We start from the raw sequence: 11,137 nt of genomic DNA on the forward strand, positions 1-11,137 counted from the left end.
CACTTATGCCTGCTTAAGTGCAAAGGTGAGGTGGGGTGATGCATAACACAAGAGTTTGAAATTAGCACAGATACCCTTATATGCATCAAATATGTAATAGACAAGACCTACTCCTTGCTCAATGAACTAGACTCAACATCCTCTCTTCACCAAAGAAGAATATATCTGACTAGTAAGAATCTTAAAACCTATGTATTGATATGTCGCCATAGGGGAATCAAGTGTGTGTAGAGCGGCATAAACACAGCAGTGAAACTCAGCTAAACCTCATTATAAAAATAAATTTCAACCACAAACACAAAGACAGTGAAAGAGAGAGAAATTTTTACAAAATGCGTTCAGGGGCTGTGATGCAAGCCGGACTGACCACATCTACAACCACAGCTGGATGAGACATAAGGCTGGACACTCTTGTGTCTGAGACGATTGGTGACGTTGGGTGAGCAAAGGCAGACCCTTTAAAGTAATTCTGCGTGCTACGCATTCCATGGGTCCCAACTCTCCAGGTGTAAGGGAATCTTCCTACAGCTAAAACATGCATGGGAAACCCAGAGGATGGTACACAGTGTGATCCGGAAAGGTTTCTAAAACGCACCTCATTTTTTAATCTCCTGGTGCTTGGGCTCGCCATTCCAGCTGCTTTACTAACAATCTCTTCACTTGAATAATCTGCGCCTTTAACCTACTGTTTCCCACAGTTTGCAATTTGTCCGGAGGATGAACGGGAAGAGGGGGAACAAATGAGAGACTAGCTGTAGGTGTTAGGACGGGCACATGTCACTGTAATTTCCCATCAGGAAGAAGAATGAACCAAAGGCTCAGCCTGCCACTTCAGAACCAGAATAGGGCCTGAAGCAATCCTGCTGTTTTGCGGCCAGCTAACAAAATGCGAGTTGAAAAATGGAGCTCAGGGGCACTGCAGTTCACAAACCTGCAGTTATAAAGGACAACTATCGTCCAAAAATATATTGAGGTAAGGCAACGAAGAGTATTTGAAACCAAGGCAGAATTTCAGGGAACAGATTTCAAGAGGGAGACTGGAGTCGCCTTTAAAGCACATGAAAAGCGTCAGATTTTCGACAATGATGCAGTTCGCCAAAAAGGGCGTATGCGTTTTTTCCTGAATATATTCAGGAAAAAACGCATACACACGTTTTGGCCAACCAAGCAAGTGGGCATTGCAAATCTTCACTACAAAGAAGTCTCACTTCCCACCGGTCCAAAGGGCCATCAGAAAAAAGTGTTAAACCCAGAAAGGCAGGACAGGCCATGGCGAACAGGGAGCCTTGTTACACTGATGGACGGGATGTAAATTGTCAACAGCCACTCTGGAGAAGTATATGGTGTTTCCTAAAACATCTGAAAAACAGAGCTACAGATCATAGAGCACTTCGACTCATGGGCGTATATCTTGGGAAAACTAAAAATCAACAAGACACAGCCACCCCAAAGTTTAGGGCTGCTCTGCGTACAAGAACCTCAACTTCGTACACCTTAAATATCCCAGGAAAGAAAAAAATGGATAAAGAAGTTGTGGTACTTATGTACAATGGAATATCACTCAGCCATGAAATCAATGTCATAAGGCCAGCAGCAGCATAATGAGTGGATTTACGTCCGATGATTCTAAGTGAAATAAGTCACACAGAAAAAGAAACTTATCATAAGATATCACTTTTAGAAGGAATGTAAATATGGCTACACATGAACTGAATTACAAAACAGAACTGAGTCACACATTTAGTAAACGCACTTATGCCTGCTTAACGGGAAAGGTGAGATGGGGTGATGCATAAAACCAGAGTTTGAAATTACCACCGATAGCGTTCCATAAACCAAATATGTAATAGAAAAGACCTGCTCCTTGCTCAATGAACTGGACTCAATACCCCCTATTCACCGCAGAGGAATATATCTGACTAGTAAGAATCTTAAAACCTATGTATTGATATGGCTCCATAAGGGAAACAAGTGTGTGTAGAGCAGCATAAACACAGCAGTGAAAATCAGCTAAACTCCATTATAAAAATAAATTTCAAAAACAAAACACAAAGACAGCGAAAGAGAGAGAAATTCTTACAAAATTCGTTCAGGGGCTGTGATTCACCCAGGATTGACCATATCTACAACCACAGCTGGATGAGACATAAGGCTGGACAATAGGGGCTGAGAGGATTGGTGAGGTTGGGTGAGCAAATGCAGACCATTTAAAGTAATACTGCGTGTTACCCATTCCATGGGTCCCAACTCTCCAGGTTTAAGGGAATCTTCCTACAGCTAAAACATGCATGGAAAAACCAGAGATGGTGCACCGTGTGATGGGGAAATGTTTCTAAAACACACCTCAATTTTCTTGTCCTGGTGCTCGGGTTCGCCATTCCAACCACTTTACTAACAATCTCCCCTTTGGAGAGTCAGCACCTTTACCTCCTGTTTCCCACACTCTGCAATTAGTGCGGAAGATGAACCGGATGAGGGGGAACCAATGAGAGAAGAGCTGTAGGTGTTTGGACGGGCACACGTCACTCTAATTTCCCATAAGGAAGAAGAATTAACCAAAGCCTCAGCCTGCTGCCCGGGAGCCAGAATAAGGCCTGAAGCAATCCTGTGGCTTTGCGGCCAGCTCACAAAAAATCGAGTTGAAAAATGGAGCTCAGGGTCACTGCAATTCACAAACCTGCAGAGTTATAAAGGACAACTATTGTCAAAAAATATATTCAGGTAAGGCAAAGAAGGGAATTTGAAACCAAGGCAGAATTCCACGAAACAGGTTTGAAGACGTAGATTGGAGTCTCCTTTAAAGCACATGAAAAGCGGCAGAACTTCGACAATGATGCAGTTGGCCAAAAAGGGCGTATGCGTTTTTTCCTGAATATATTCAGGAAAAAACGCATACGCCCTTTTTGGCCAACCCAGCAAGCGGGCAATGCAAATCTGCACAACAAAGACGTCTCTCTTCCCACCGGTCCAAAGGGCCATGAGAGAAAAGTGTAAAAACCAGAGAGGCAGGACAGGCCATGGAGAACAGGAAGCCTTGTTACCCTGATGGGCGGGATGTAAATTGCCAACAGCCACTCTGGAGAAGTGTTTGGTGTTTTCTGAAACAGGTAAAAACCAGAGCTACAAAGCATAGGGCACTTCCACTCATGCGCATATATCACAGAAAAACTAAAAATGAACAAGACACGGCCACCCCAATGTTTAGGGCTGCTCTGTTTACAAAATCCTCGACTTTGGTACACCTTAATATCCCAGAAAAGAGAAAAATGGATAAAGATGTTGTGGTACTTATGTACAGTGGAATATCACTCAGCCATGAAATCAATGTCATCAGGCCAGTAGCAGCATAATGAGTGGATTTAGGTGATGATCCTAAGTGAAAGAAGTAACACAGAAAAAGAAACTTATCATAAGATATCACTTATAGAGGGAATGTAAACATGGCTACACATGAGCTGAATTACAAAACAGAACAGAGTCACACATTTAGAAAACGCACTTATGCCTGCTTCAGGGGAAAGGTGAGGTGGGGTGCTGCATAAAACCAGAGTTTGAAATTAGCACAGATACCATTCCATAAACCAAATATGTAATAGACAAGACCTACACTTCGCTCAATGAACTGGACTCAACACCCCCTATGCACTGCAGAGGAGTATATCTGACTAGTAAGAATCTTAAAACCTATGTATTGATATGTCTCCGTAAGGGAATCAAGTGTGTGTAGAGTGGCATAAACACTGTAGTGAAAAGCAGCTAAACCCCATTATAAAAATAAATTTTAAATATCAAAAAACACAAAGAGAGCGAAAGAGAGAGAAATTCTTACAAAATTAGTTCAGGGGCTGTGATGCACCCTGAATTGACCTTATCTACACCCACAGCTGGATGAGACATAAGGCTGGACACTTGGGGCTGAGAGGATTGGTGAGGTTGGGTAAGCAAATGCAGACCCTTTAAAGCAATACTGCGTGCTACCCATTCCATGGGTCCCAACTTTCCAGGTTTAAGGGAATCTTCCTACAGCTAACACATGCATGGGAAACCCAGAGGATGGTACACCATATGATCAGGAATGGTTTCTACAACGCACCTCATTTTTCATCTCCTGCTGCTCGGGTTCGCCACTCCAGCCACTTTACTAACAATCTCCCCATTTGGAGAGTCAGCGCCTTTAACGTCCTGTTTCGCACAGTCTGCAATTAGTGCGGAGGATGAACGGGATGAGGGGGAACCAATGAGAGACTAGCTGTAGGTGTCTGGATGGGCACATGTCACTCTAGTTTTCCATCAGGAGGAAGAATTAACCAAAGGCTCAGCGTGCCGCCCCAGAACCAGAATAGGGCCTGAAGCAATCCTGCGGTTTTGCGGCCAGCTCACAAAAAAGTGAGTTGAAAAATGGAGCTCAGGGTCACTGCAATTCACAAACCTGCAGAGTTGAAAAGGACAACTTTCGTCGAAATATATATTGAGGTAAGGCAACGAAGAGGATTTGAAACCAAGGCAGAATTGCAGGAAACAGCTTTCAAGAGGTAGATTAGAGTCTCCTTTAAAGAACATGAAAAGTGGCAGAACTTCGACAGTGATGCAGCTGGCCAAAAAGGGCGTATGAGGTTTTTCCTGAATATATTCAGGAAAAAACGCATACGAACTTTTTGGCCAACCAAGCAAGCGGGCAATGCAAATCCGCACTACAGCTAAGTCTCAGTTCCCACCGGTCCAAAGGGCCATCCGAAAACAGTGTAAAAACCAGAGGCAGGACAAGCCATAGAGAACAGGCAGCCTGTTACCCTGATGCGCAGGATGTTAATTGCCAACAGCCACTCTAGAGGAGTGTATGGTGTTTCCTGAAACATCTAAAAAACAGAGAAACAGAGCATAGGGCATTTCCACTCATGTGCATATATCTTGGGAAAACTTAAAAGCAACAAGACACAGCCACCCCAAAGTTTAGGGCTGCTCTGTTTTCAAAAACCTCGACTTCGGTACACCTTAATATCCTAGAAAAGAGAAAAATGGATAAAGACATTGTGGTACTTATGTACAATGGAATATCACTCAGCCATGAAATCAATGTCATAAGGCCAGTAGCAGCATAATGAGTGGATTTAGTTACGATGATTCTAAGTGAAAGAAGTCACACAGAAAAAGAAACTTATCATAAGATATCACTTATGGAGGGAATGTAAACATCTCTACACATGAACTGAATTACAAAACAGAATAGAGTCTCACATTTAGAAAGCACACTTATGCCTGTTTAAGTGGAAAGGTGAGGTGCGGTGATGCATAACACAAGAGTTTGAAATTAGCACAGATACCGTTCCATAAAACAAATATTTAATAGACAAGACCTACTCCTTGCTCAGTGAACTGGACTCAACACGCCCTACTCACCGCAGAAGAAGATATCTGACTACTAAGAATCTTAAAACCTATATATTGATATCTGTCTGTAAGTGAATCATGGCTGTGTAAAGCTGCATAAACACAGCAGTGAAATCAGCTAAACCGCATTATGAGAATAAATTTCAAACACAAAACAGAAAGATAGTGAAAGAGAGAAAGTCTTACAAAATTCGTTCAGGGGCTGTGATGCATTGTGGATTGACCACATCTACACACACAGCTGGATGAGACATAAGGCTGGACACTCTTGGGGCTGAGAGGATTGGTGAGGTTGGGTGAGCAAATACAGACCCTTTAAAGAAATACTGCGTGCTACCCATTCCATGGGTCCCCACTCTCCAGGTTCAAGGGAAAATTCCTGCAGCTACAACATGCATGGAAACCCAGAGGATGGTACACTGTGTGATCGGGAATGGTTTCTACAACGCACCTCATTTTTCATCTCCTGGTGCTCGGGTTTGCCATTCCAACTGCTTTACTAAAAATCTCCCCACTTGGAGAGTCAGCGCCTTTAACCTCCTGTTTCGCACAGTCTGCAATTAGTGCGCTGGATGAACGGGAAGAGGGGGAATCAATGAGAGACTAGCTGTAGGTGTTTCGACCGGCACATGTCAGTCTAATTTCCCATCAGGAAGAAGAATTAAACAAAGGTTCAGCCTTCCCTCCGGAACCAGCATAGGGCCTGAAGCAATCCTGCGGTTTTGCGGCCAGCTCCCAAAAAGGCGATTTGAAAAATGGAGCTCAGGGGCACTGCAATTCATAAACCTGCAGGGTTATAAATGATAACTATCATCCAAAAATATATTGAGGTAAGGCAACGAAGAGGATTTGAAAGCAAAGCAGAATTGCAGGAGACAGTTTTCGAGAGGTAGATTGGACTGTCCTTTAAATCACATGAAAAGCGGCAGAACGTCAACAATGATGCAGTTGGCCTAAAAGGGCATATGCCTTTTTTCCTGAATATATTCAGGAAAAAAGGCATATGCCCCTTTTTTGGCCAACCAAACAAGCGGGTACTGCACATCAGCACAAAAACTAAGCCTCACTTTGCATGGTTCAAAAGGCCATCCTGAAAAAATGTAAAAACCAGACATGCAGGACAGGTCATGGAGAAAAGGGAGCCTTGTTACACTGATGGGTGGGATGTAAATTGCCAAGGGCCACTCTGGCGTAGTGTATGCTGTTTCCTAAAACATCTAAAAAAACAGAGCTACAGAGCATAGGGCACTTCCACTCATGGGTGTATATCTTTAGAAAATCAAAAATTGACAGGACTTAGGCACCCCAAAGTTTAGGGCTGCTTTGTTTATAAGAACCTCGACTTCAGTACACCTTATATATCCCAGGAAAGAGAAAAATGGATAAAGAGGTTGTGGTACTTATGTACAATGGAATATCCCTCAGCCATGAAGTCATAAGGCTAGTAGCAGCATAATGAGTGGATTTAGGTACAATGATTCTAAGTGAAATAAGTCACAGAGAAAAAGAAACTTATCATAAGATATCACTTATAGAGGGAATGTAAACATGGCTACACATGAGCTGAATTACAAAACAGAACAGAGTCACACATTTAGAAAACACACTTATGCCTGCTTCAGGGGAAAGGTGAGGTGGTGGAGTGATGCATAAAAGTAGAGTTTGAACTTAGCACAGATATCATTCCATAAACCAAATATGTAATAGTGAAGACCTACTCATTGCTCTATGAACTGGACTCAACACACCCTATTCACCACTGAGGAATATATCTGACTATTAAAAATCTTAAAAAGTATTTATTGATATCTCTCTGTATGTGAATCAAGTGGGGGTAACGCAGCATAAACACAGCAGTGGAAATCAGCTAAACCCCATCATAAAAATAAATATATTCAGGAAAAACGCATACGCTCTTTTTGGCCATGCAAACAAGTGCCAAATGCAAATCAGCACTACAAAGAAGTCTCACTTCACATTCATCAAAAGGGCCATCCTGGAAAAGTTTAAAACCAGAAATGCAGCACAGGCCATGGAGAAAAGGGAGCCTTATTAAGTTGATGGGGGGGGATGTAAATAGCCAAGGCCACTCTGGAGAAGTGTATGGTGTTTCCAAAACATCTAAAATGCAGAGCTACAGAGCATACGGCACTTCCACTCTTGGGCGTGTATCTTGGGAAAACCAAAAATCGACAGGACACAGGCACCGATACGTTTAGTGTTACTCTGTTTAGAAATGACTTGGGTACAACTTACATGTCCTTGGAAGTAAAAAATGGATAAAGAAGATGTGGTACTTATGTACAATGGGATATTACTGAGCAATTAAATCAGCGAAATAAGGCCAGTTGCAGCAACTCGTGGAGTCTGAGGTACAATCATTCTAAGTGACATAAGTCAGACATAAATAGAGACTTATCATAAGGTATCACTTATAGGTGGAATCTAAAAATGGCTACACATGAACTCAATCACAAAACAGAAACAGAGTCACACATTTAGAAAACACACTTATGGCTGCTAAAGGAGAATGGTGGGGTGATGCATAAACCAGGAGGTTGAAATTAGCATGGATACATTTCCATAAACAAAATAGATAACCGACAGGACCTACTGCATAGCTCAAAGAGCTGGACTCAGCACACTGTTGTCACCGGAAAAGGATATGTAAGACTGGTAAGAATCTGTAAAAGAATTTATTGATGTCTCTCTTTAAGTGAATCAAGTGGATAGATGTAGAGCAGGAAGAAAGACAGTATTGAAAATCAGCTATACCTCATTATAAAATTAAATAACAAGAACAAAAAAAAAGACACTGAGAGGGAGAGAAATTCTTACAAAATTTGTTCAAGGGCTGTAATGCAACCTGGACTGAACACATCTAGACACACAGCTGGATGGGACCTAAGGCTCTACACTCGTGGGTCTGAGAGGCTTGGTGAGGATGGGACAGCAAATGCAGCACTTTTAGAGTAATACTGCCTGGCCCCCATTCCATGAGTCCCATATCTCCAGGTGCAGGGGACCCTTCCTACAGCTAAAACATGAATGGGACATCCAGAGGATGGTACACCATCTGTTCGGGAAGAATTTGGGAAAGTCACCTCATCTCCACTTCTGGTATTCGGGTTCCCCAGCTCCTTTCCTTAGAGTCTCCCCACTTTGGGAAGGCAGCACACTCAACAGCCGGTTTTGCACAGCTTGGAATTTTCCGTGTGAAGAAGGGGAATGGGGGGATGGAATGAGACACAAGCCCTAGATGTTTGGACAGGCATAGGCCACTCTAGTTTCCTAATCTGGAAGAAGAATTTCCCGATCCTTCAGGTGCCCCAGTAACCGGAATAGGTCTGTAGAAATCCTGCCCCTTTGTGGCTGCTTCCCTAAACAACAAGTTGAAAACTGGTGCTCAGGGGCCCTGCAATTCACAAACATGCAGGGTTGTAACTGACACCTCTAATGGAGTCATTTCTTGAGCCAAGTATTCGTAAAGGCCTTGTAAGCAAGGCAGAATTGCAGGAAAGGGATTTCAGGGGGTAGTTTGCTCTCGCCATTAAAGCACATGCAAAGCTGCTGAACATCGCCAATGATGCAGTTGGCCAAAACGGCCGTATGTGTTATTCCTTAATATATTCAGGAATAACCCTTACTCCATTTTTGGCCAACAAAACAGGCGGGCAATGTAAATTAATACTACAAAGAGGTATCACTTCGCACCAGTCAGAATGGCCAAGCTCACGAAGTGTAAAATCTGAAATGCAGGACGGCGTCGAGAAAAGGGGACCCTGACAAGCTGATGGTGGGAATGTAAATTGCTAACAGCCACTGTGGGGAAGTGGGTGGTGATTCCTTAAAAGTCTCAAAAACAGAGCTTCAGAGCATATGGCGCTTCCACTCCTGGGCCTGTATCTTGGAAAAAACATAAATTGACAGGACCCAGGCACTCCAAAATTTATGCAGCCCTGTTTACAAGAGCCTGTACTTGGAAGCTACCTAAACATCCTTGGAAGGAAGACTGGATGAAGAAACTATGGTAGATATGTACAATGGAATATTACTCAGCCATGAAATGAACAGAATAAGGCCATTTGCAGCCACTTGGAAGGACACAGATACATTCATACTAAGTGTCATAAATCAGACAATGATAAATATCATATGATATTACTTATCAGTGGAATCTAACAATTGATACAAAGGTACTATCTTACAACACAGAAACAGAGTCCCAGACTTAGAACACAAACTTATGGTTACCAAACTGGAAAGATGTGTTGGAGGCATAAATCATGAGGTTGGAGTTAGTATATACATATTTACAGAGAGGAAACTTGTAATCAACATGGACCTGCTGTAGAGCACTTGGAACTCTTCTCAACACCCTTTAGTAACCTCCATGGGAGAATAATTCCAGAAAGAATATATAGTCATCTCTGTATAAGTGAATCATGTTGGTGTATATCAAAAATGAACACAACATGGTAAATCAACTAAACTCCATTATAAATTTAAAATTGAATTATAGAAAAGAAAAATGATCAGTAAATTCGTTTATTCTCAGTTAACGTGCTAGTGTCACATCCCTGGACACAGACTCAATTTGGTCCCAAGGCTGGACTGTTGTGGGCCTGAGGACCTCGGGAGGATATGCCAGCTAATCCGACCCCTTGAACATGTAGTACCTGGTCCCCTCTGCATGGGATCACAATCTCTAGATCTAAGTGTGTCCTCATACTACTAAATCAACCCTCTGACACCCAAAGGATGATGGACTCTCTGGGCTGGATGACATTTTGAAAATCACCTGGTCTCAACATATCCTGGTGTTTGGGTTCCGACCTCCCGACTCCTTCGTTAGGGTCATCCCACTCTACAAGACAGCACCCTCAACAGGTGATTTTGCAGGGGTTTATACTTGTTCAGGGGATGAAGGGTAAAGGGGAAGAAGGAACGGGACAGAAGCCCTTACATGTTTGGTCAGGCACATTCCACTCTAATTTAAAACCCAGGAACAGGACTTTCCCTACATCTAAGGTTGTGTCAGTAACCAGAGAGGGACAGGAGAAATCCTGCCACCTTCTGTTTCTCATAACAACAATTCTAAAACTGGACCTTATAGGCATTTCATATTCACAATGCCTGGGAACTGTAAATGACAACAGCCCTCAAGAAATATCTTGGGGTAGGTAATCGAAATAGACTTCAAAACAAGGCAACCTTTCAATAACCCTTTTTCAAGGGGTAAATTTTACTCACACTGTTCAAAAAAGAAAAGCACATATGAAGATGCTCACCATTGCTTTACGTTAGACAAATGCAAATCAGATGTACAAAGAAGTATCACCTGGAACCACTCAGAATAGCCATCCTCACAATGTCTAGAAACAAGAAATGCTTCAGAAGGTGTGGAAAAAAGAGAAACCTACTACTTATTTTTTTAATCTGTGTTGGGTCTTCGTTGCTGCGCGTGGCTTTTCTATAGTTGCAGCAAGCGGGGGCTACTCATCGTTGTGGTACGCAGCCTTCTGTTTGCGGTGGCTTCTCTTGTTGTGGAGCACAGGCTCTAGGCACACAGGCTTCAGTAGTTGTGGCACGTGAGCTCACTAGTTGTGGCTCGTGGGCTCTAGAGCGCAGACTCAGTAGTTGTGGCGCACAGGCTTAGTTGCTCTGCAGCATGTGGGATCTTCCTGGGCCAGGGCTCGAACCTGTGTCCCCTGCACTGGCAGGCGGATTCTTAACCACCGTGCCACCA

This window comes from Phocoena phocoena, chromosome X, assembly GCF_963924675.1.
Source record: "Phocoena phocoena chromosome X, mPhoPho1.1, whole genome shotgun sequence".
NCBI lineage: Eukaryota > Metazoa > Chordata > Mammalia > Artiodactyla > Phocoenidae > Phocoena > Phocoena phocoena.